This window comes from Bos mutus, chromosome 14, assembly GCF_027580195.1.
Source record: "Bos mutus isolate GX-2022 chromosome 14, NWIPB_WYAK_1.1, whole genome shotgun sequence".
NCBI classification, from domain to species: Eukaryota; Metazoa; Chordata; class Mammalia; order Artiodactyla; family Bovidae; genus Bos; species Bos mutus.
Genome location: NC_091630.1, coordinates 31,900,887 through 31,928,806, shown reverse-complemented (window position 1 = coordinate 31,928,806; position 27,920 = coordinate 31,900,887).

Genomic DNA, 27,920 nt, shown 5'->3' with positions numbered 1-27,920 from the left:
CCTGTACAATGTCATGAACCTCTGTTCATAGTTCCTTAGGCACTCTGTCTATCAGACTGAGTCCCATAAATCTATCACTTCCACTGTATAATCATAAGGGATTTGATTTAGGTCATACCTGAACGGTCTAATGTTTTCCCCACTTTCTTCCATTTAAGTCTGAATTTGGCAATAAGGAGTTCATGATCTGAGCCACATTCAGCTCCGGTCTTGTTTTTGCTGACCTTATAGAGCTTCTCATCTTTGGCTGCAAAGAAAATAATCAATCTGATTTTGGTGTTAACCATCTGGTGATGTCCATGTGTAGAGTCTTCTCTTGTGTTGTTAGAAGAGGGTGTTTGCTATGACCAGTGCGTTCTCTTGGCAAAACTCTATTAGCCTTTGCCCTGCTTCATTCCGTACTCGAAGGACAAATTTACCTCTTATTCCAGGTGTTTCTTGACTTCCTACTTTTGCATTCCAGTCCCCTATAATGAAAAGGACATTTTTGGGTGTTAGTTCTAAAAGGTCTTGTAGGTCTTCATAGAACTGTTCAATTTCAACTTCTTCAGTGTTACTGGTTGGGGCGTAGGCTTGGATTACCATGATATTGAATGATTTGCCTTGGAAACAAACTGAGACCATCCAGTCATTTTTGAGATTGCATCCCTCAATTAAATATAAATTAAAAAAATAAAGTATTAAAATAATCTCAAAACACACACACAAATATACAATGTTGCTATTGTCATTTAGTCCTTGCTAGGTCGCTTCAATCGTGTCTGACTCTGTGCAACCCCATAGACGGAAGCCCACCAGGCTCCCCCGTCCCTGGGATTCTCCAGGCAAGAACTCTGGAGTGGGTTGCCATTTCCTTCTCCAAGGCATGAAAGTGAAAAGTGAAAGGGAAGTTGCTCAGTCCTGGCCAATTCTTAGCGACCCCATGGACTACAGCCCACCAGGCTCCTCCATCCATGGGATTTTCCAGGCAAGAGTCCTGGAGTGGGGTGCCATTGCCTTCTCCACATTTAGTCCTTAAGTCATGTCTAATGCTTTGTGACCCTATGAACTATGGACAACCAGGCTCCTCTGTCCATAGGATTTCCCAGGCAAGAATAATGCTGTGGGTTGCCATTTCCTTCTCCAGGGGATCTTCCCGACTCAGGGATGAAACCTGTGTCTCATGCATTGACAAGCAGTTGTTTTTTTTTTTTTTTTTTAACCACTGAACCACCAGAGAAGCCCATATGTGTGTGTGTGTGTGTGTGTTTTCTAAACAGAAGGAATGGAAGAAATAAGAAGTGTATGGCATCTTGAAAAGAATAAAAAGTAAATTAAAAAGTAACTGTTCGACATTCAAATTAGGATTCTGGGATGAGGAAGATAAAATCTACAAACAACATGGTCCTTGCTGCTTGACAAAAACTTCCTACAGTACTAAGAAGGAGAAAACAACCAACTTATCCTTAAGTGAGAGAAAGGAAATTGAGAAATGTATATCTGGATACCTGGAATGCTTTGATACTTGTGGGACTTCAAACTTTTAATCAATACAATTTTCCTAACAGAGAAAAAAAAACACACGAGGCTAAATCTAGATTTAACCTCATATATAGCCCACAGACAAAATTGAGGCTGTTGATAGAGCTGGAGTTAAAATGTTCTTTATCCAGTTTGGGGTATAGTGTTGTATTACTTTGTTTCACCTGAACTTAAACACCACAAATTATTACTATTATTATTTAGTGTAATCTTATATTATGATGGGAGCCTAGTACACACACCAGAGCGAACTGTCACATTACTGATGATTCTCTGCCCATCCAACTCTTTTCTTTATTTAAGCAGTTATTATGAGAAGAAACAGATGGCAAAAATTAGAAAGTGAATGGTACACTAGCTTTATTGTAAATACAGAACATCAGATTCTCTGTCCTATTAAAAAGTACTGCTCAGTTTGAGCTCCACACTAGTGTGAAGAGGTGCAAATGCACTACCCTTCTCTTTCTTCCTTGCCTTTAACAGGGAGATGAGTTACTGTTCGGCTCTGACAATATCATTAATTTTATTATGGCAATAACTTCTAAATGATGACAGCTATCAGTAGCCTGAAACAGCTTCAAATGTCCTTTGAACAGTTTAGTTTTGCTAGTTAGGCTTCCAATTCCATAATGAGCTCACCCTCTCCCATGCCTGCCCTCTAAGAAAAGATGCTTTAAAATTCAGGTGTTGGAAAGAAAACAACTAACATCAATTCCACAAGGATGGAAGACATAATTAACTTTATTGTGAACAAGTCAAGTTTGGGTATAACCAAAATACATTTTACAAACTTTGCTAAACCCATGGCCCTGTATATGAAGATTTAGCTTTGAAGTAGTCCTTCCAATGAAATAACATTTTAACAAATTAGCTTATGTTTGAATCAAATTGTACTAAACAGTTATATGTAACATTTTGGATACTGCTATCTCAAGCAGACTATGAAAACCATTACCCTGAGACCACAGCTTGCCTTCTATTTTTAAACATGTTTTTTCTAGAAAGGCTTTCAAATTCCAGTACCCATGAGACAAAATTTCAGACAAGTTTTGACAATGATTATCTCTGTATTTAACTGTAGAGACCATCACAACCTTTAGACCAACTTTGGAATCAAACTGTATTATTTGTAATGTATTACTGCTTATCTATCATTCCTGAATTAAACTTTCATGGTCCTTTTTATGACATACATTTTGTTTCAAAAAGACCATAATTAGTAATAAAAGTAAAAGACCATAATTAGTAATAAAAATGTAACAACTGACATTTATTTCAATTGAAACATAATTGACATCACTTGGAATATTGTCTGTGAGGGAGAGGCATAAAGTCTTATTTTTCACAAAGTTTAATACAAATAATGTAAATCTACTATAGCCATGGATATGTAAATTTTATTTTTTCGTATTATTTAAGCTTTGAATGCCAATATAACTACTAAATAGATCACTGAATTTAATAATAAAAACGCTAACAAAGTACCATTCATCAGAATTTTAAATTCTATATTCTGTAGTCCTTTATTAGAATAATACATTCTAAGCAATTCTCCAAAACTCACTACTCTAAAAAGAGCTTCACAAGAAAATGCAAAGTTTCAAAAAAATCTAGAAATAAATCATCTAGAAAATCTGTCTCTGTTCACAGAATTCAGATCCATCCATATGGTGAATGGTTTTGTATGCTCAAATATGCTTTTAATTGAGGAAAAATCATAAAACTTTCACTGGGTCTGCAGTGCATCAACTTTATTGCTTTAAAACATTATGAAGCAGGTTTGTTTTCATTCTTTATCTTTGGGTTATAGAAGCCTGGTCTCTCCATTGACATATGGTACATAATCTTCAGTACCTTTTCCTTCCCTAAGATAATTCAAATCCTCCTCTTATAGTCATGTATTATTAAATGCAGTAAATATTGACTCTGTTTGTTCATAACATTCTAACTCATATATGAGTGGAATTACAACTCTAGAAACTTCTAGAAGTATTAGATCCACTAAATGTCAAATAAATGGACATTTTGTTCTGCAGGCTTCAGATCTTCATGCATTAAGAAAGTTATCCAAGAACATGAGATATCTTTCCATTTATTTATATGTATTCTCCAATTGATTCATCAATACGTTATAATTTAGTAAACAGGTCTTTTACCACTTTGTTTAAATTTATTCCTATTATATTGTTTTTAAGGAAGAATTACTATTTTTAAAATGCCCATACTATCCAATAATGATCAACAGATTCTATGAAATCTCTATCAAAATCCCAATGACATTTTCACAGAAATGGAAAAAAAAAATCTTAAAATCTGTATCAAACCACTGGAAAAACATGCATAGCCCAAGAAATCTTGAGAAAGATCAAAGCTGAAGGCATCATACTTCTCGATTTCAAACTATATTACAAAGCCATAGTAATTAAAACACTATCATAACGGCATAAAACAGGCACAGAGACCAGTGGAACAGAAAAGACAGACCAGAAATATCCCTAGGTATAAATAATCAATTAATTTTTCACAAGGCCACCAAGAACACACAATGGGTAAGTAACAACCTCTTCAACTAATGTTGCTGGGAAAACTGGATATTTGTATGCAAAGAATGAAACTGGACCCCTCTCTTACACTACTCAAAAAATTTAACTTAAAATGGTTTAAAGATTTTGATGTAAGACCTGAAACCAGGAATCCCTGGAATAAAACATAGGGAAAAATTCCTGGACATTGATTGGTCTTGGTAATTTCTTGGTTAAGATACCAAAACCCAGGCAACAAAAGTTCAGATAAACAAATGGGGACACATCAAACTAAAGATCTTCTGCATAAAAAAGGAACAATAAACTGAAAAAGGCAATCTACAGATAAGAAAATATTTGCAAGCCATATCTGATAAGAGGCTAATTTCTAAAATACATAGACTAACTACATATAACACAATAGCAATGAAACAAAAGCCCAATTTAAAAAGTACCAAAGGAGCTGAATAGTCATTTTTCCAAATAAGACACAAATGGCCAAGAGTTAGCTGGAAAAATGCACAACACCACCAATCTTCAAGGAAATACAAATACAAATCACAAGGAGATATCACCTTACACCTGTTAGAATGATTATTATCAAAAAGACAAGATAAAATTGTTGTAAAGTAATTAGCCTCCAATTAAAATAAATAAATTTAAATTAAAAAAAAATTGTTGGTGAGGATGTGGAGAAAATGAAACCATTGTAAACTGTTGATAGGAATGTAAATCAGTACAGTCATTACAAATTACTATATGGCAGCAGCTCTTCCAAAAATTAAAAATGGAAAAACCATCTGAATCAGTAATCTCACTCCCAAATACTCACATAAGGGAAATAAAGCATCTTGAAGAGATATTGGCACCACCATGTTTCCTGCATCATAGTTGACAACAAACATGCCTAGATACAGAAACAACCTAGATATCCTTCACAAGATGAGCGGATAATGAAAGTGTGATTTTATACACAGACAGACACACACAAACATATATACACGCACACACTGGAATATTACTGAGTCAGATAATCCTGCCTTTGGGGATAAGAGAACTGAAGCTGAAGGGAATTATGCTAATGTAATAAGCCAGATGAGGAAAGACAAATTCTATATTGGTATCACTTATTCATGGAATCTTAAAAAGGCTAATTTCATAGAACCAGAGAATAGAATGTTGTTTTCTAGGGTCTGATAAAAGGGGGATGTGTAGACATATGTCAAAGGGTATAAACTTTTAGTTATAAGAATAAATCACAAGGTTCAAATGTATAGCATCGTAATGATAGTTCATAACACAGTCTTGAAAAGTTAAAAGTTACTGAGAGTAAAAAAGAAAACCATTTAACTAGAACAGGTTATGGACTTTTTAATTATCTTGATTTTGGTAGTCAGTTCACAGTGTATATGTATGGTAAATCATTATAAACTTTAGTATATATAAATTTCCTAAATTTCTTGAATAGTCCTTTTCTTTTACTTCTCTCACTTGACCCTGGAAGTCCTAAAGAAACCACTAATTTGTTTTCCTTCACTAGAAATCATTTTACATTTTCTGGGATTTCATATAAATAACATCTTATACATTATTTTCATCTGGCTTCTTTTGCTCAACAAAATTCTATTTTTGTCTTCTTTTAACTTTCTAAAAATACTTGTTAATATATAGTTCTATATGTTTCACTGAAACTGACAAAATCATTATACCATTTACATTCCCATATACTTAATATAAAAAGGCTTTTTGATTGAGACTATTTTCATAGGTGAGGTGTGTAGTATTGTCCTTTTAAGCTTTTAATTTGCATTTACCTGAAGGATAAAGATGTTGAGATTCATATGGTTATATTCTATATGCATATTTTCTTTAGTTCAGTTTCTATTCAAGTATTTTGCTATTTTAATAGGTTTTTTGCATTCTTTTCATTTATTTTGAAAATATGTATATGTATTATATATTACATTTGTACAGAAATATATGTCATACATTCTTTCTATAAATATATACTGATAAATACACTTTTAAAACTTCTTAGTTGTTCAAGCAGAAATACAAATCATACCCCTATTACTTTATCTTAGCCAGAGGAATAGAAGCATTTCATTTAAACTTCATAGTTTTGAATATGAATATTATCACTGGTATTAAGTAGGATCTAAAATCATAAAATAGCATAACCCTTACTACCAATCTTCCATATTCATCATATTCACCTTCACTTTTCTTAAATGTTTTATCTCAAATACTTTAACATGTCCTGTATTTCTTGTCTTCTAATTATTCAATATTCAATTGTCTGCTATTATCCTCTGAAATTCCAAAAAAATCTTCACAATTATTTAATATTTCAAATATGTTTTCTTAGAGCAATATTTTCGGAGAAGGCAATGGCACCCCACTCCAGTACTTTTGCCTAGAAAATCCCAGGGGCGGGGGATCCTGGTGGGCTGCTGTCTATGGGGTCCCACAGAGTCGGACATGACTGAAGCAACTTAGCAGCAGCAGCAGAGCAATATTTTATATGTTGCTTCCTATTGCAGTTATTACATTTAATAAGAGTAGGACAAGAAATTATTGTCTTTAAGCTAATTTGGAAAGATTTCCACATCTTCATATCTTTTGTTTGTATAAATTAAGGATATACTCTTGGTCTCTATCCTTTCACATACTCTTGCCAGTGAAAGAGATCTTTATATGATTGGTCAATAGTAGACATTCATCTTGGTTTCTCAACTGAGTAAGTCACTTTTTAAAGGAACCTATCCAGAAGATTTGCTATTTTTCTTCTCCCTCTTTACCATGACCATGTGCAGTCTGCTACATTTGCAGGTGGATTTGTCATCAATTGAAGCTTCACTTTAAGTGGGATATTGAAAATTTGGGGGTGGATGGGCAATTACCTGGAGAAGGCAATGGCACCCCACTCCAGTACTCTTGCCTGGAAAATCCCATGGATGGAGGAGCCTGGTAGGCTGCAGTCCATGGGGTCCCTAAGAGTCGGACACGACTGAGCAACTTCACTCTCACTTTTCACTTTCATGCATTGGAGAAGGAAATGGCAACCCACTCCAGTGTTCTTGCCTGGAGAATCCCAGGGACAGGGGAGCCTGGTGGGCTGCCATCTATGGGGTTGCACAGAGTCGGACACGACTGAAGTGACTTAGCAGCAGGGCAATTACCAGTTTTGTTCTCACATTAAAATGCATTCTTCAACACAGACTTTATAAATGTTAAAGGTTTTATTTTTATTATTCACCTACTGATATATTCTCATTCAAAACTCTGGTTAAAAAATGTAGAATATATATTAGGCCACCTCAAAGACTCCAGTAAGTAAAACAAAAATACAAAAACAAAAGAAAAACCCTTGGATTGACTCTGTGAACTTGTTTATTTCTGATTATTTCAGTAGAATTTTGATCATTCTAATCTATGTCTACAAATCCTTGATATGTCTACAAATTGCATTACAATTTGGTCTTAAAAAATATCCAGACTATTCCATTTATTTATTTAAATGGCTAATCTATAAAAATGGATTGATATATGCAATGTCAATCTTCTAATTAGAATAGCCGCTACAGTATTTCAGACCTTTTGACACAGAGACTAGTACTTTCTCAACTATATTCTTGTTTTTAAATACTTTCATGGATAATTTTAATTGTGGTATGTTGAATTATTATCTGGCTTATTTCTTAGTCTCCTGATACAGATTTCAGTTTTGAGAAGCAATTGGAATGGGTTATGTGACAATTATTCTTTGGTGCTCTGATATTTTTCTTCAAATAATACATTGTTTACTGTACCCTGTAGATAGCTTTTTTTAATCAATTATAATATTTTCAGATTTATTTTCTCTTTAGGTTTGTTATGGACTGAACTGTGTCCCACTAATTCATATGTTGATGTATTAAGCCCCACTCCCCAGTAGCTCAGAATATGGCTATATTTGGAGATAGGGTCCTTGAAAAGAGCACCCTGCAGATATTGACATCATTTGCTTAAAGAAAAATTTTATATAAATTAGGTGGAAGTTTCTTTTTGTTTTAATCTTTCTTCATTTTTGAATTTTAAGGTATCCATATCCCATTCCATTTCTGGTTATAATGTTAATATTTTCTGCTACTGAAACTAAAAGGGAAAAAAAAAAGTTTTGTCTTCAAAACTCAGATGAGATTGCCCCATGTTTATCAAACCACATATTTTTTACTTCCATTTTCAGAATCAAATAATCCTGTCTGGAATAGTTTACATGTGGTCCTGCCAGGAGGTGAGAGAGAGGGAATATATGATCTCTCCCTGTCATTTCTCCTTTTTTTTTTTTTTTGATTCCTTTGTAAGAAGACTGGTGGACTGCTAAATCACTCTTCTACTTTATCATTGTAAAAAGGGTCTATGAATCATCATAAAACAGTGGCCTTTTCATTACCTGGCATTATAAAAGTAGAGTTCTCCAAATTTATGTATCTGAACATTGTAACTTAGCTACCTTTTGTAATGAGGTCTGATCTGCAATCCATTCATTAATTATCTATATTTCAATTGATTTGGCCTCACTTTAAAACTGTATCCCTGCCATGTTCTGGCCTTTTTTTTTTTTTCTAGTTCAGTTCAGTTCAGTCGCTCAGTTGTGTCCGACTCTTTGTGACCCCATGAATCGCAGCACGTCAGGCCTCCCTGTCCATCACCAACTCCCAGAGTTCACCCAAACTCATGTGCATCTAGTTGGTGATGAAATCCAGCCATCTCATCCTCTGTCGTCCCCTTCTCCTTCTGCCCCCAATCCCTCCCAGCATTAGGGTCTTTTCCAATGAGTCAACTCTTTGCATGAGGTGGCCAAAGTATTGGAGTTTCAGCCGCAGCATCAGTCCTTCCAATGAACACCTAGGACTGATCTCCTTTAGAATGGACTGGTTGGATCTCCTTGCAGTCCAAGGGACTCTCAAGAGTCTACTCCAACACCACAGTTCAAAAGCATCAATTCTTCGGCACTCAGCTTTCTTCACAATCCAACTCTCACATCCCTACATGACCACTGGAAAAACCATATATTTCTACATGCTGACTACAGTCTGTCATTCCCTCTCAATTTTGGGAAAATGTTCTTATATTACTGAGAATAGATTTTGCATAATAAAAAATCAGTTTACTTTAAAATTTTGTATTATGATACCATTACATATGTAACTATATACTTTATTACAATTATGCACTGCATAAAAAATGTTCCTTTTGCTATAAGATCTCTGGAGTTATTCTACATTTATATTATATTATCTAAAATAGTAATCGCTATGTAAGTCTTTTAAGAGTCATATTATTTCTTTCAAATATTGTCTTTTAAAAAATCTTTAAAACCCATCCTTCATTTCATCTATTTTTTATGATCACTCTTGTGATAATCTACCCTGGAAGATCAAGATAGAAATATTGAATTGTTCATGTTTCATTTTTCCTCATCAGAAACAAATCCTCTCTCAGAATAAGTGTTTAAATTATTGCTTGAAAAAATTAGGAATACAGATGTAAATAAACCTTTTCAAATTAAAATAACATTTGTATGACAGTGAAAGTGAAGTCACTCAGTCGTGTCTGACTCTTTGAGACTCCATGGACAATAGACAACCAGTCTCCTCTGTCCAGGGGTTCTCTAGGCCAGAATACTGGAGTGGGTTGCCATTTCCTTCACCAGAGGATCTTTCTCACCTAGGGACTGAACCCGGTTCTCCCCGCATTGTAGGCAGATGCTTTACCGTCTGAGCGACCAGGGAAGTCACCAGGGAATGTTTGTATAGATCCATTCAATACTTTATTGTGTTTAGAGGGTAATTGTTTTATTCAATAACTTATTCCTCTTAATTAAGAGAAAAAGTCTAAAAAAAATTAACAAAATGCCTAAAAGTTTATTTAAAATTTGTTTAAAATATCATCAAAGCTGAATTAAATATCAGTAAAGATTGTTGTTATTCCTTCGGGCCTGTTAGACTGAGGTTTTGCAGACTCAAGGAGTTGAGAGAGAATCAATACTTTGAGAAATGAAGTATAAAATTTTAGAAAACTGAGGTTAGCTCCTGATTGTTACTTCAGAATTTAAGAAGGTAAAGAAGGAAGATATTCCTTGATTAGAAATATAGGTTTTAAGGGATGACTGCCTTTGAAGAGCTCCAAATTTGGGCTTCCCAGTTGGTGCTAGTGGTAAAGAATCTGCCTACCAATACAGGAGATGCAAGAGTAGAGGGTTCAGTCTCTGGGTTGGGAAGATCATTTAGAGTTGGAAATGGCAATGTGCTCCAGTATTCTTGCCTGGAGAATCCTATGGACAGAGGAGTCTGGCAGACTACAGTCCATGGGGCCACAAAGAGTTGGACATGACTGAGTGAGTGAGTGCACACGCACACAAACTCTAATTTAATAGAATGAATGAGGCCCAGGAAAAATATAAATAATCATTAAAATCATGCATAACTGTTTCCACTCAGAAGCTTTAAAACCAAACCATGCTAAGCCATATCTACAAAATATTGATATACTGAATGATACAATTGCTTAATTTATAGTTTATAAAGTGAAGTCACTTTAAAAATTTATAATTTATAAAGCTTTAGGAGAGTAAAAACGATAAGGAGAAAGCAAAAGTCTGATATCTGTGTGACTTGTTACTGCAAATTACATTGCTGAAGCTAAGGCTAGTTTATTTCTCTTCAAATCATATATGTTTAATAAAAGACATGGCAATTAATAGTGGTACTAATCAATACTTGTGGAGGTACTTCATACAAATAATAAATCTGGATAAACAAATAAATGGACTTCCCAGGTGGCTCAGTGGGAAAGAATCTGCTTGCTAATGCAGGAACCACAGGAGACATGGGTTGGATCCCTGGGCCAGGAAGATCCCCTGGAGAAGGAAATGGCGCTGTACCTGGAGAATCCTGTGGACAGATAAGCCTGGCAGGCTTACAGACCACGGGGGTCACAAAGAATCGGGCATGACTGAACATGCACATGTGCATAACATAAGCAAATAAACATAAAACAAACAAAAACAAAAGAAATGCAAAAATGGTGTCTGTAACTGTGTTTTTCTTGTACAGATTGTATAAAGGCTGTTGTATAATTGGCCAATTACTGAACCTTATACATTTCTTCCTAATATACTTTGTTTTGTTCTGACAATCTTATATTTATAAAACAGTTTTGCAAAGAGGTTTCCCTTTTATTCTTTCATTATAATAATAACAAAAATGTGTGTGCTAAATCACTTCAGTCGTGTCTGACTCTCTGCAACCCCATGGACTGTATCCTGCCAGGCTCCTCTGTCCATGGCATTCTCCAGGCAAGAATACTGGGAGTGGGTTGTCATGCCCTTCTCCAGGGTGTCTTCCTGACCTACAGATCAAACCTATGTCTCTTAGGTCTCCTGCATTTGTAGTCAGGTTCTTTATCAATAGTGTCCCCTGGGCATATAGGAAAAATGGGCATTAGGAAAAATAACACTATCATATTTGTATACATTAGAACACAGATAAGACAAGTTGAGCATTTCCTAAAGGTTTTATAGCTAATTAATGATAAAGGCTAAATATTAATCAGAAAGCCAGAGTTTGGTGAAGTATTTGGTTTTTCTTTCATACTTTTTCTCAAATAACTGTTTCAAAATGCTTGCTAACACTAACTATGCTTCTGTGCTTCTCAACTTGCAGTTTTTATTAATGATTTGTGCATACAAATAAGCTGATATTGGCAGTATCACAGAAATCCACAGCTTTGCAACTTTCTACTGTATATTACATTTTACCTTAATTTTATAATTTTATTTTTGCTTATCCTTATAATACATGCTCTACTGTATATTTCTGGAAAACCAATTCTAGGAAAACAAAATAAAACCTAATGCTTGATATATTTCTTTTAAGCTGAAATTAGTTATGCAAAGGAGCATACTTGGATGGGTTTAATGTGAGACATCAGTGCCATTAGATGGCACTCTGGGTAAAGTTGACAATGTTATTTCTTATACTAGAGCATCACAATTTAAGGGCTTAAGTAAGGTAAATGGAATACAAAATTAGTGAACATTTATGTCAAAGAATAATAACTATTACAATGACAAAGGACACTTTTGCTCTTTAAATAATTTAAGGTTTCCTTTTAAATTGTTACACACTATTACTCATCAAATAAAAATTAAGACATTACACAATGAGCTTTTCCTCTTTGAAAATGGATTCATGGTTAAATTTTAAATTTTAAAATTATTGATTTTGCTTTATGGAGCTAAAATCAATGTTATCAATCACTTTATAGCATTCCTAATATAATGTAATGGTAAGGTCTAAAATGAATCGGTTTTTTAAAGCTTATACATGTTTTAAAACAATTTCCATGTATAAATATGGATTTTACAAGCACTGAAAATGCCGTTCATATTTTAAGTTTTCTTTATTAAAATAAGTAGTTTAGAAATATACTCAATACATAAATATTCTTTCTAATCAGATTACAAATGTTTTGTTATAAGTTATTCCACTTGTTCAATCCTTTTCATCTAGTCACTAATAGGTTAAAAAGCTTAGGAGGGAAAGTTAAGAAGTAGAAGTTATGGTAACAGCCCTTCAGAAATGTGCCATCTTATTAATGAAAGGTGTCTACACAAAACAGGCAATAATAGAAGTAAATGCACGTAATGTTCCTCTAAGGAACTGTTAGAGACCCGATAACACCACGATGGTCTGGCATTTATTTATTATTTTATTGTTACCAAAAGGTAGATAAATATCCTTGATTACTGACTGCATTGCAGATGCTGTCACTACTACTAATATAGGTAATACCTACTATTTATTAATAGTAGGTACAATTAAGTACACACCAATTAAAAAACAGAGGCAACTACATTGATTCTTTTCCAAAGCTACATACTTCCTGTCCTTTGTTTCTCGCTCTGACTGCAAGGGTTTTAAATTAATACTAAACAAGAATTGATTTTGCAAAAACAATGGGAGCTTAAAAGATACCAGAGCAAGTTGGCAGAGAAGTATGGGAGAAAAGAAATAGCAATTGGACTGAAATGCGTCTAAACTTTCTTTGGTGTCTTATCCATGACACTCCATTTCATTTTAACAGACAATAACAAGATGCAAACATCTTTTACAGTTTAACTTTTGGGGCAACCTGACTGAGACTGTTGTTCATTGTGTTAGAAAAAACAACACGAAGCAGTTTTCTTCATGGAAAGCTGATCTAAATCAGATTTCATTTTTCTTTTATATAGTTTTTAATCTGATTCATATTATTTTTGGTAGCTAAAATAATTCACAAGTCTTAGAGCTTTCCATAAACTTAGGAACTGAACCATGTCTTTGTTTCTCAGGTAATCTCAGACTCATTGTTTTTATTATTATCTGTATAGTACAAACACATGAAACTATGAAGCTTATGCTATAGTTTAAAATATTAAATAGTAAAATAATAATAACCTTTATACCTATGACTTATTGGCCAAGTTAAGAAATAGGATATTATCAGCATATGAAAGCCACTTTAGCAATCTTTCTCTGTTCATTTTTCACTCCATCATTCATGTCTTTTAATTATTCATTCCCAAATATTTGTTTAAGTTTTTCTACCTTACGAACTTGCTTAACTGGATTAAATTGTATGTGTTCTTCAGTTCTTTCCTTCTGTCTTTCTGCATTGTATATTTTTTAAAATCTACTCAGGTCGATGTCCTCATGTTGATGAGTCAGTTCATTCATTATTACTGCTGTAAATTCTCTTGTATTCCCTTATATGAAGATGGCATAATTTATTTATCTGTTCTAGTGCTGATGGACAATTGGGATGTTTCCAGAGTTTTGGTATTATGCAAATACTGGTCTGACTATTGTTACATCTGATCCTTGGTGTACATGTTCAAAATCTTTCTTTTTTTTTTTTTTTTTTTTCTTTTATTTTTTAAAAAAAAATCACATGCTCCCCATCCTGAACCCTCCTCCCTCCCAACCTCCCCATACCATCCCCCTGGGCCTTCCCAGCGCACCAGCCCCAAGCATCCAGCATCGTGCACTGAACCTGGACTGGCATCTCGTTCCACACATGACATTTCACATGTTTCAATGACATTCTCCCAAATCTTCCCACCCTCTCCCACAGAGTCCATAAGACTGTTCTATACATCAGTGTCTCTACAGGCATATGCCTTGGCTTGGAGTTTCTCAGGATAGAAAATGAATATTGTATTACTACGTAAAATATTAAACTGTTTTGAAAGTGGTTATTTCAGTGTGTACTGCCAATAACACTATTATTAAGTTCCTATTGTACTACAGTCTAACCAATAATTGTTTTTATTAGGCTGATCATTGTAAAAGCTTATCTAATGATGCTTTAATGCTTTTAATTATCATTTCCCTGATCGTGAATGATGTTGGCCAGATTTTGTTTGTTTGCTTCTTTTTTTGTCTTTTCCCTCTGCCAAAATTTTGTACATGTTTTACCCATTTTCTACAGGGATGTTTTATTTTTAAATATTAATTTGTGGAGAATAATTTATATATTCCAAATACTAATCTGTCCTGACTATTCAGTGGAAGGACTGAAGCTGAAGTTCTGAAACTTTGGCCACCTGATGTGAAAAACTGATTCACTGGAAAAGACCCTGATGCTGGGAAAGATTGAAGGCAGGAGGTGAAGGGGATGACAGAGGATGAGATAATTGGATGGCATCACCAACTCTATGGACATGAGTTTGAGCAAGCTTTGGGAGTTGGTAATGGACAGGGAAGCATGGCGTGCTGCAGTCCATGGGGGTCTCAAAGAGTGGGACACGACTGAGCGACTGAATTGAACTGAACTACTAATCCAGTTGACTTTTATTATTCATAGATTTCATCCTTTTGAATTTGTCTATTGCTAAAATCAATCCATAATCCTAAAATCAACAGTTGTGGTCCTTTCACATTCATTCAAAGCCATACATGGGACAGGAAAAAAAAAAAAAAAAAACTGAGTTTTCTGCTGCACATGCATTGTCCCAGTTGGGGTCGAATGAGATGACATTTCAGCTTCTTATTTTAGTTCTGTCATTTTGCAGTCTACTTAGTGCTACCTTTGTTCATTTTTGTGTTTCTGCTGGTAATTTCACTTTTTAAAATGATTCTCAAGCATGGTGGTGAAGTGTAGTCTCATGTTCCTAAGTGCAAGAAAGCTATAATGTGCTTTACAAAGAAGTGTGTTAGATGAGATTGGGTCAGGCAAGAGTTCTAGTGCTGTTAACCATGAGCTAATGTTAATTGATCACTATTACATATTAAATAAGGTATCACTAAACAGAAATACCATTTCTGTCCTTTATCGAGACCATCTTTGCATTAAATGTTCCCTTGGTATCTCTAATTTTCTTGAAGAGATCTCTAGTCTTTCCCATTCTATTGTTTTCCTCTATTTTTTGCATTGATCTCTGAAGAAGGCTTTCTTACCTCTTCTTGCTATTCTTTGGAACTCTGCATTCAGATGCTTATATCTTTCCTTTTCTCCTCTGCTTTTCACTTCTCTTCTTTTCACAGCTATTTGTAAGGCCTCCCCAGACAGCCATTTTGCTTTTTTGCATTTCTTTTCCACGGGGATGGTCTTGATCCCTGTCTCCTATAAAATGTCACGGACCTCATTCCATAGTTCATCAGGCACTCTGTCTATCAGATCTAGGCCCTTAAATCTATTTCTCACTTCCACTGTATAATCATAAAGGATTTGATTTAGGTCATACCTGAATGGACTAGTGGCAAGAATACACAGAAGAACAGTACAAAAAAGATCTTCATGACCCAGATAATCACGATGGTGTGATCACTGACCTAGAGCCAGATATTCTGGAATGTGAAATCAAGTGGGCCTTAGAAAGCATCACTATGAACAAAGCTAGTGGAGCTGATGGAATTTCAGTTGAGCTATTTCAAATCCTGAAAGATGATGCTGTGAAAGTGCTGCACTCAATATGCCAGCAAATCTGGAAAACTCAGCAGTTGCCACAGGACTGGAAAAGGTCAGTTTTCATTCCAATCCCAAAGGAAGGCAATGCCAAAGAATGCTCAAACTACCACACAATTGCACTCATCTCACACGCTAGGAAAGTAATGCTCAAAATTCTCCAAGCCAGGCTTTAGCAATATGTGAACCGTGAACTTCCTGATGTTCAAGCTAGTTTTAGAAAAGGCAGAGAAACCAGAGATCAAATTGCCAACATCTGCCGGATCATGGAAAAAGCAAGAGAGTTCCAGAAAAACATCTATTTCTGCTTTATTGACTATGCCAAAGCCTTTGACTGTGTGGATCACAATAAACTGTGGAAAAATCTTCAAGAGATGGGAATACCAGACCACCTGATCTGCCTCTTGAGAAATTTGTATGCAGGTCAGGAAGCAACAGTTAGAACTGGACATGGAACAACAGACTGGTTCCAAATAGGAAAAGGAGTACGTCAAGGCTATATATTGTCACCCTGCTTATTTAACTTATATGCAGAGTACACCATGAGAAACGCTGGAGTGGAAGAAGCACCAGCTGGAATCAAGATTGCAGGGAGAAATATCAATAACCTCAGATATGCAGATGACACCACCCTTATGGCAGAAAGTGAAGAGGAACTCAAAAGCCTGTTGATGATAGTGAGTGTGGAGAGTGATAGAGTTGGCTTAAAGCTCAACATTCAGAAAACGAAGATCATGGCATTTGGTCCCATCAGTTCATGGGAAATAGATGGGGAAACAGTGGAAACAGTGTCAGACTTTATTTTTTTGGGCTCCAGAATCACTACAGATGGTGACTGTAGCCATGAAATTAAAAGACGCTTACTCCTTGGAAGAAAAGCTATGACCAACCTAGATAGCATATTCAAAAGCAGATACAGTACTTTGCCAACAAAGGTCCATCTAGTCAAGGCTATGGATTGTCCTGTGGTCATGTGTGGATGTGAGAATTGGACTGTGAAGAAGGCTGAGTGCTGAAGAATTGATGCTTTTGAACTGTGGTGTTGGAGAAGACTCTTGAGAGTCCCTTGGACTGCAAGGAGATCCAACCAGTCCATTCTGAAGGAGATCAGCCCTGGGATTTCTTTGGAAGGAATGATGCTAAAGCTGAAACTCCAGTACTTTGGCCACCTCATGCGAAGAGTTGACTCATTGGCAAAGACTCTGATGCTGGGAGGAATTGAGGGCAGGAGGAGAAGGGGATGACAGAGGATGAGATGGCTGGATGGCATCACTAACTTGATGGATGAGAGTCTGGGTGAAATCTGGGAGTTGGTGATGGACAGGGAGGCCTGGCATGCTGCGACTCATGGGATCGCAAAGAGTTGGACATGACTGAGTGACTGAACTGAATTGAAACAAAAATACACATAAAATGAAGTTCTACATGGATGGCCTGATGAATATCTTGTGAACAGAGGCTCACAGAAATGTAACTCCGTATCTTCCCTAGGAACACATATCAGATCAGATCAGATCAGTCGCTCAGTCATGTTCGACTCTTTGTGACCCCATGAATCGCAGCACGCCAGGCCTCCCTGTCCATCACCAGCTCCCAGAGTTCATTCAGACTCACGTCCATCGAGTCAGCGATGTCATCCAGCCATCTCATCCTCTGCCGTCCCCTTCTCCTCCTGCCCCCAATCCCTCCCAGCATCAGAGTCTTTTCCAATGAGTCAACTCTTCGCATGAGGTGGCCAAAGTACTGGAGTTTCACCTTTAGCATAATTCCTTCCAAAGAATTCCCAGGGCTGATCTCCTTCAGAATGGACTGGTTGGATCTCCTTGCAGTCCAAGGGACTCTCAAGAGTCTTCTCCAATACCACAGTTCAAAAGCATCAATTCTTCAGCGCTCAGCCTTCTTCACAGTCCAACTCTCACATCCATACATGACCACAGGAAAAACCATAGCCTTGACTAGACAAACCTTTGTGGGCAAAGTAATGTCTCTGCTTTTGAATATGCTATCTAGGTTGGTCATAACTTTCCTTCCAAGGAGTGAGCATCTTTTAATTTCATGGCTACAGTCACCATCTGTAGTGATTTTGGAGCCCAGAAAAATAAAGTCTGACACAGATTCCACTGTTTCCCCATCTATTTCCCATGAAGTGGTGGGACCGGATGCCATGATCTTCGTTTTCTCAATGTTGAGCTTTAAGCCAACTCTTTCACTCTCCACTTTCACTTTCATCAAGAGGCTTTTGAGTTCCTCTTCACTTTCTGCCATAAGGGTGGTGTCATCTGCATATCTGAGGTTATTGATATTTCTCCTGGCAATCTTGATTCCAGTTTGTGTTTCTTCCAGTCCAGCGTTTCTCATGATGTACTCTGCATATAAGTTAAACAGGGTGACAATATACAGCCTTGACGTCCTCCTTTTCCTATTTGGAACCAGTCTGTTGTTCCATGTCCAGTTCTAACTGTTGCTTCCTGACCTGCATACAAATTTCTCAAGAGGCAGATCAGGTGGTCTGGTATTCCCATCTCTTGAAGATTTTTCCACAGGAACACATATCAGTATTGGCTTAATCTCTGTTGGGATATCTTTATAGAACACAGTGCTGAAAATAATGAGATTCAGTTATATTTTGTTGCTTGTATCTATTACAAATATCTTTCTGTATGTTTTTTCTTTTCACTGCCTTTATACAATTATTTGAAAAATTAAAATTCTTGCTATGTGATCCAGAAATTTTACTGCTACGTATTAACCCACAGAAAACAAAAACAATAATTTTAAAATATATGTACCCCGATGTTCATTGCAGCATTATTTACATTAGCCAAGATATGGAAGTAACCTAAGTTTCCATTGATAGATGAATGGATGAGGAAGATATGGTGTGTATGTGTGTGTGTGTGTGCGTGTGTGTGTGTGCGCACGTGCATGTGCACACACACAAATACATATGAACATACACAATGGAATTTACTCAGCTACAAAACATGGAAATCTTGCCATTTACAACAACATGGATGGATCTAGAGGGTGTGTGCTAAGTGACGTGAGACATAGACAAATCCCTTATCATCTGGTTACATATAAAATCTAAAATCATAACAAAAACAAACTCATAGATAATAAGAAGCAAGGGGTGGTTGCCTGAAGGATGGAAGATGGGGAGTGTAAGCAAAATAGGGGCAGAGGAATACAGGGTACAAAACTACAAACAGTTATTTTGCTATTTAGCAGAAATAACCACAACATTGTAAATCAACTATAACTATACTTCAATTAAAAAGAGACATGCAAACCTTCAGTCATAAAATAAATAAACCACAGGGATGTAATATACAGCATAAGGAATACAGTCAATAATATTGCAACACTTTTATATATGGATGGATGGTTACTAGACTTATTGTGGTGACCGTTTCATAAAATATATAGGTGTCAAGTCACTATGTAATACACCTGAAAACTAACATAGTATTGTATGCCAAGTCTATTTCAATAATAAATTTTATCCAATTTATCTATTTTGGTCTGTGCAGTTTGTAAGTTTATTTCTTTATAATTTATGTACTCGTTCCCTTCATCTGGTTTTTTGAAAAAAATTTCTGTACTTCTTCCTTATTAGATTTACCTTTCAATTAAACTCTGTTTGTGGGTTACTTTTATTCTGTTTGAGGTTTATTTTTATTTATGGTATAGCATAAGGACCTATTTGAGTGGCCAATATTTGCTGCAAAATATAATGATTACCACAAGTTTTGCTGTTTTTCAAGACCCATTCTGTCATAAAGTAAGTTCTACTTATATACAGTAAATTGTTCCTATTAAAAAAGAAGTGAAAATTGTGAAAGTGTCTCAGTGATTTTTCTTTCATGGGTAGGTCTAACAAATGAAAGTGAGTAAAATATGCCAATTTTCATACTATTCATCCATAGCACGTACTCACAGCATCAAGGGAAACAAAATATCTCATTTTGAATACAAAACTGACATAAGATTCCACTTTATTTTATATACATCATGTTTTATATTCTTGGTATAAATTCATTGGTGATATGCCATATACTTAATGACAGAGGAAGGTCATGAAATACAAACACAATGGCTTGGAGCCATTCATTAATTTTATTTGCTTACTAAGTTTATCCATTCATTCAAACATTGGAACATTTGCCCTCCCACCATTACCACAACCAAACAAGTAGGCATTTTACTAACCTGCTTGAGCTGCCATACGAAATAACAGAGTGGGAAGGCTTAAACGAGAGAAACTTATTTTCTCACAGTTCTGAAGGCTGGAAATACAAAAACAAGAAATTGGTGGAATAGGTTTCTCCTGAGGCCTCTCTCCGTGACTTGCTGACAGCTGCGTCTTTGCTGTATCCTCACAAGGCCTTTCTTTTGTGTGCACACTTCCCTGGTATATCCCTCTGTGTATCTTAATTTCCTCTTTTAAGGACATCAGTCACATTGGATTAGGCCCTATCCTATGGGTTTTAACTTAATCACCTCTTTAAAAATCCTATTTCCAAATTCAGCCACATTAAAACACACAGGGGTTAGATCTTCAACATAAGAATTTGGGAAGAAATACAACTCTGTCAGTGACAGGCATGCTTAAATTCTTAAGGTACAACAATGACCTTTCCAGTCATGTTATGCTGAATTGTCTGTTTCTCAACAACTTTTTACACTGTTCATAGACAGAAGCTGTGTCTTTTTATACATATGTCCCAAAAATAATGGAGCAGTTTAAATTATGTGCTTCTACAGTCAATGTAATGTCAAGCCATATTAGACCCTGAGCCAGAAGGAAAAATTACTAATATTGATCATGTCTTTAAAGTTTTGATATTTTGGTCATCAGTGATATTTTTATATTAACTTTGATTTTTTTTAAATGTTGCATTAAAATGGTATTATCTGAATTACTGCACTTTTTTAGTGTTCCTTTAAATTTTGTATGTGAAGTAAGTTAAGTGTCTCACTCCCTTCATCCTCTTCATCCTACTTTTGACCCTGTCTAAAATGGTGAAATTCACAAGATGAAATTTTCAGTAATAGTATTCCTATCCCTAAAAAGCTGCACCATGACAATCTTTACAAAATTCTATAGCAGGAATGATTTGTCTTTTGAAAAGTAGCAGAAGGTATGGAAAACATCACTACTTTGGAATTTGGAAAAGTTTAGATTCTAATTTTGTCTGCCAATTGTTTGCTGGTTCTAAAGTCCAACCCTTCTGTAGGTGAGTTAGAATCAAGCAATAAAATGCAGTATACAACAGACCATTAATACTTAGCTAATTAACTTTCGTAAAATCACAATTTCATGCTCTACATTCAGAGACTTTGATTCAGTTATTTCTAGGACATGGTGCATGGCTCTGCAGTTTTTACATATAACTCTACACACCCAAATGATTGTAATATAAATAGTCCTTGGACCATGAGGCTTTGTAGAGTGAGTGAAGTTGCTCAGTCGTGTCCAACTCTTTGCGATCCCATGGGACTGTAGCCTACCAGGTTCCTCTGTCCATGGGATTTTCCAGGCAATAGTACTGGAGTGGATTGCCATTTCCTTTTCCAGGGGATCTTCCCAGCACAGGGATCAAGCCTTGTAAAGTACACTGATTGAATATGGATTAGAGTCCCTGATGAGATTAATCAGTTAAACTAGGCTTAAGTCCTCAGAGACTGTGGTTCTGAATGCGTTTTAAAGACAGAAAAACATAGGAATAATAGTGCAAACTGATTCAGAAAGTGAAGAGGAATTAAAGAGCCTCTTTATGAAAGTGAAGAAGGAGAGTGAAAAAGGTGGCTTAAAACATAGCATTCAAACAAGATCATGGCACCCAGTCCCATCACTTCATAGCAAATACATGGGGAAACAATGGAAACAGTGACAGATTTTATTTTCTTAGGCTCCAAAATCACTGGGGACTGTGACTGCAGCCAAGAAATTAAAAGACACTTGCTGCTTGGAACAAAAGCTCTGACAAACCTAGATAGCATATTAAAAAGCAGAGATATCAGTTTGCCAAAAAAGGTCCATATAGTTAGTAACACCTATGATTTTCCCAGTAGTCATGTACAGAGCTTCCCTGGTGGCTCAGATGGTAAAGCATCTGCTTGCAATGTGGGAGACCAGGGTTCGATCCCTGGGTTGGGAAGATCTCCTGGAGAAGGAAATGGCAACCCACTCCAGTATTCTTGCCTGGAGAATCCCATGGATGGAGGAGCCTGGTAGGCTACCGTCCATGGGGTCTCAAAGAGTCAGACACGACTGAGCGACTTCACTTTCACTTTCACTTTTCACTTTCATGTTCAGATGTCAGAATTGGACCATAAAGAAGGCTGAGCACTGAAGAATTGATGCTGTGGTGCTGGAGAAGCCTCTTGAGAGTCCCTTGGACAGGAAGGAGATCAAAGCAACCAATCCCAAAGGAAGTCAATTCTGAATATTCACTGGAAGGACTGAAGCTCCAACAGTTTGGCCACCTGATACAAAGAGCTGACTTACTGGAAAAGACTCTGATGCTGGGAAAGATTGAAGGCACAAGAATTAGGAGACAGAGGTTGAGACAGTTTGGTTATATCACTGACTCAACAGATGTGAATTTGAGCAAACTCCAGGAGATAGTGAAGGACAGGGAAGCCTGGAGTGCTGCAGTTTATGGGGTCATTAATATTTGGACCCAACTTTGCAACTGAACAGTAACAGCTGATAATTAGATGTCTTCATTTTTAGTACTGAGCTAGTAATATGCCACAGATAATGCTTAGCATTGCTTTTTAAAAGAATGAAAATATCAGACTAGGATAGCACAGAATTGATTCAGAACATAAACTTCATAAATGTTTCTGACACAAGTTAAGCATAGGCTAAAAGAACAGTTGAGTCCAAGCCTCCAGGCAAGAGGCGAGAGCTCTCATTTGGAAGACATAAAGGATTCCACAGATGCCTATGAAGACTATGAAGCCTATGAAGGGAGAAATGGAAGTAAAAGAGGAACAGCTAAAGGACAGTCAGGACAAAAGGCTAACCTGTGGGAATAAATGGTCATGTGGAGTTTGAAAAAGCCTTAACCAGTTCTCTCACTAAGTCTGAATTTTAAAACAGATGTGAATTTGAATGGAGAGACTTTGCAATAGATGGATAACCGTGTATCCATAGAAATAAATTGTGAGTATACACAGAAACTTCTTTGAATTATACATACTTAACTTTCCACTCACATTTTAAAGAATAAAGAATATTTTAGAGAATATTATTAACATTTCAATATCTTCTGTTTGCTCTTTGTTTGCCAGAGTACACCTATACCCCTGCTCACTGAATTTAAATATTTCCATTCTTCCAATGATGAAAAAAACAGCTATGATTCCATATGCACTTAAGCACCTTAGAAGACATAAACACATTTATGATTTTAAATATTTTGGAGCTTTGAATATGCCTGTTATTAATGAATGAAATATTTTTTCTCCTTTTCTCTACTTTTCCACTACACTCTGTTTTCTTTCTTCTTTCTTGCTGTTGCTGTGGTTTGAGATCCAGTTTCAGGAGGCAAGATTTGGTGTTTTTGTGATCACCTAGTGAATGTATTCAAAAATTCATTTTCTCAGCCCTGTCCCGTAGAAATTCTTGTTCTTTGTGTCTGTTGTATGTTCCCTCTCTCTCTTTTTGTCTTCCATAACCCATGCCAGACCAATTAATTCTGCAGCAGGTTTTAGAGGTTGATATTTTAAGAATCCAAGAGATACCAGGAGTAACAGGCAAGTTTGACCTTGGGGTACAAAATGAAGCAGGGAAAAGGCTAACAGAGTTTTGCCCAGACAATGCACAGCTCATAGGAAACACTCTCTTCCAACAATACAAGAGATGACTCTACACATGGACATCATCAGATGGTCAGTACCTAAATTAGATTGATTATATTATTTGCAGCCAAATATGGAGAAGTTCTGTACAGTCAGCAAACACAGGACTGGTAGCTGACTGTGGCACAAATCATCAGCCCCTTATTGCAAAATTCAGGCTGAATTTGAAGAAAGTAGAGAAAACCACTAGGCAATCCCGGTATGGCCTAAATCAAATCCTTTATGATTATTCAGTGGAGGTGACAAATAGATCCAAGGGATTAGATCTGGTAGACAGAGTGCCTGAAGACTATGGAAAGAAGTTTGTAACATTTTACAGGAGGCAGTGACCAAAATTATCCCAAAGAAAAAGAAATGCAAGAAGACAAAGTGGTTGTCTGAGGAGGCCTTGCAAATAGTGGAGAAAAGAAGAGAAGCAAAAGGCAAAGGAGAAGGGAAAGATATATCCAACTGAATGCAGAGTTCCAGAGAACAGCAAAGAGAGATAAAAAAGTATTCTTAAGTGAACAAAGGAAAGAAATAGAGGAAAACAAAAGAATATAAAGAATAGAGAACTCTTTAAGAAAACTGGAGATACCAAGGGAAAATTTCATGCAAAGATGGGCATAATAAAGGACAAAAAGTTAAGGACCTAAGAGAAGCAGAAGAGACTAAGAAAAAGTGGCAAGAATATACAGAACTGTACAAAAAAGCTCTTAATGATTGAGATAATCACAATGGTGTAGTCACTCACCTAGAGCCAGACATAATGGAGTGTGAATTCAAGTGGGCCTTAGGAAGCATTACTACAGACAAAGCTAGTGGAAATGATGGAATTCCAGCTAAGCTATCTCAAATCCTATAATAAGTGTTGCACTGATTATGCCAGAAAATTTGGAAAACTCAGCAGTGGTGAAAGAACTGGAAAAGGTCATTTTTCATTTCAATTCCAAAGAAAGACAATGCCAAAGAATGTTCAAATTCCCGTACAATTGCACTCATTTCACATGCTAGCAAGATTATGCTCAAAAATCCTTCAAGCTATCCTTCAACAGTACAGTGAACCAAGAGCTTCCAAATATACAAACTGGATTTAGAAAAGGCAAAGGAACCAGAGATCAAATTGCTAACATCTGTTGGATCATAGAAAAAGCAAGGGAATTTAAAAAAATCTACTTCTTATGACCCAGCAATCCCACTGCTGGGCATACACACTGAGGAAACCAGAAGGGAAAGAGACACGTGTACCCCAATGTTCATCGCAGCACTGTTTATAATAGCCAGGACATGGAAGCAACCTAGATGCCCATCAGCAGATGAATGGATAAGAAAGCGGTGGTACATATACACAATGGAGTATTACTCAGCCATTAAAAAGAATACATTTGAATCAGTTCTAATGAGGTGGATGAAATTTGAGCCTATTATACAGAGTGAAGTAAGCCAGAAAGAAAAACACCAATACAGTATACTAACGCATATATATGGAATTTAGAAAGATGGTAACGATAATCCTGTATACAAGACAGCAAAAGAGACACTGATGTATAGAACAGTCTTTTGGACTCTGTGGGAGAGGGAGAGAGTGGGATGATTTGGGAGAATGGCATTGAAACATGTATAATATCATATATGAAACGAGTCGCCAGTCCGGGTTCGATGCACGATACTGGATGCTTGGGGCTGGTGCACTGGGATGACCCAGAGGGATGGTATGGGGAGGGAGGAAGGAGGAGGGTTCGGGATGGGGAACACATGTATACCTGTGGCGGATTCATTTTGATATATGGCATAACCAATACAATATTGTAAAGTTAAAAAATTAAAAAAAAATCTACTTCTGCTTCACTGACTACACTAAAGCCTTTGATTGTGTGGCTCACAACAAACTGGGGAATATTCTTAAAGAAATGAGAATACCAGACCACATTATCTGCCTCCTGAAAAACCTGTATGTAGGACAAGAAGAAACAGAACTGGACATGGAACAATGGACTGATTCAAAATTGGGAAAGAAGTACATCAAGGATGTATAATGTCACCCTCCTTATTTAACTTATATGCAGAGCACATGATGCAAATTGCTAGGCTGGATTACTCACAAGCTGGAATCAAGATTTCTGGGAGAAATAACCCAGAATATGTAGATAACATATATTCTTTATGGACAGGGAAGCCAGGCGTGTTGCAGTTCATGGGGTCACAAAAATTCAGACATGACTTAGCGACTGAACAACATCAACAGAAATTTTAAGAAAACATGTTATATGCCATTACCATTGCTGTTCTGCACAAATTTGAGAAGTGATCTGTTTAGCCTAAATTGTCTTAAGTCTACATAGGTAGTTAAGGAGTACCATGTGAAAACCAAGTCCTTCAGGTGTGCTTGTATTTAGACCATTAAAGTACTTGAGTTTATTGTGCTTATCATATGAACTCCAATAAATAAACTGTGATGTTCCATAGTAGACTCTGAATAATAACTGCTAAATGATTGAAAAATTGACCATTTTGACAATTACGCATTTCTCCTGTTTGTATTTGTCCATGGTATTCATCACTGATTTTTGGGTTTAAATATAAATAAACTAGAGCAACATATTTAAGCCACCTTCACCTTTAGCACACACCCCCTTTTTACAGGACGAATGATTTCCCCTTCCTAGTAATTATTAGCCTTTCTTTCTAAATACCAGCATTAACATCATCCTCTAAAAGATTACAAAGAGTAGAATTGAGTAGAAACACTTGACAATAGCTTATATTAACTTGGTTGAATCCCCAAAGGCTATAGTAAATAAATAGAAAAATATATTTAGCCTATCCTACATACATTTCATAAGTTTATCTTCATTCCTTTGGTACAATATTCTATGTAGGTAGAAACTCAACATGCAAACTATCTGTAATATAAAACTATTCAGACAGATCTTGAGCTTAAGTTGACCTTAGATAACAAAATTGTTATTGCCCCCCTCTCTTATACTTTCTTTGGCTTTGGCTAATGAATTTCCATCTGAGATATAATTTAAGCATGATTTGATAAGAAGGAAATTTTTTGTTGCCATTGGTTATGTTATTTCACCCTTATGTGTATTTTCACAACTTTCTACCTTTCTATTTTATCACTCTACACATTTTATAGTTAAAAACCTGTTTATAGTGATCTCCTCTAAACAGTACAGTATGGAAAAGTGACAGAAAGATTCACTTTATAGTGAAGAAATCTGACAAACACTGACGCAGAAAATTATTAACAGCAATACTACTAAGTCATGTTGATAGTGAGATCCTTTCATATGATGTGATAAAAATGATATTTTATCTCTGTGGTGTTTGCAAAACCCACATCCCCTGGATAAATTATGGAAAAATAGAAGATTAATTCCAATAAAGAAAACCCTACAAAATATTTGTTATTCCTCAAACAACCAAGGTCATGGAAAACAAGAAGTCTGAGAAATTCTCTTAATCAAAATTAGCCCAAGACATGACAGTAAATGGATGTGATACCCTGCATGGGATCCTGGACCAGAAATAAGATATTCAATAATATCTAAGAATATAGGAATAAGCTAAGGGCCTTAGTTAATAACAATATATCAGTATTGGCTTATTAACCGTGACAAATGCACATACTAATGTAAAATGTTGATAATGGGAGAAATGGGATGTGGAGTATATGGAAGCTTTCCGCACTACAGTTGCATATTCCCTGCAAATCTAAGACTATTAAAGAAAAATTCCTTAAAAATGGCTTAGTTAACCTTCTCCCCTGTTAGACTCTGTGATCTCTGAAAGTCAGACTCTGTCTGTTTTAATCACCTTAGTACAGAGCACACAAGACGAGCTTGATAAATAATTGTTGAATGAGTGATTGAATGAATGAGTGAAATAAACATTTAATAACTGACTGTGAAAGAAACTTAATTCCCTGAAGAAACTTCTATTTATATATGTAAATAGTATTTCCTCAACCCACCAGTCAGGATGCAAATGAATGCCATCTGCCTCTTGTTCTCTCACAAC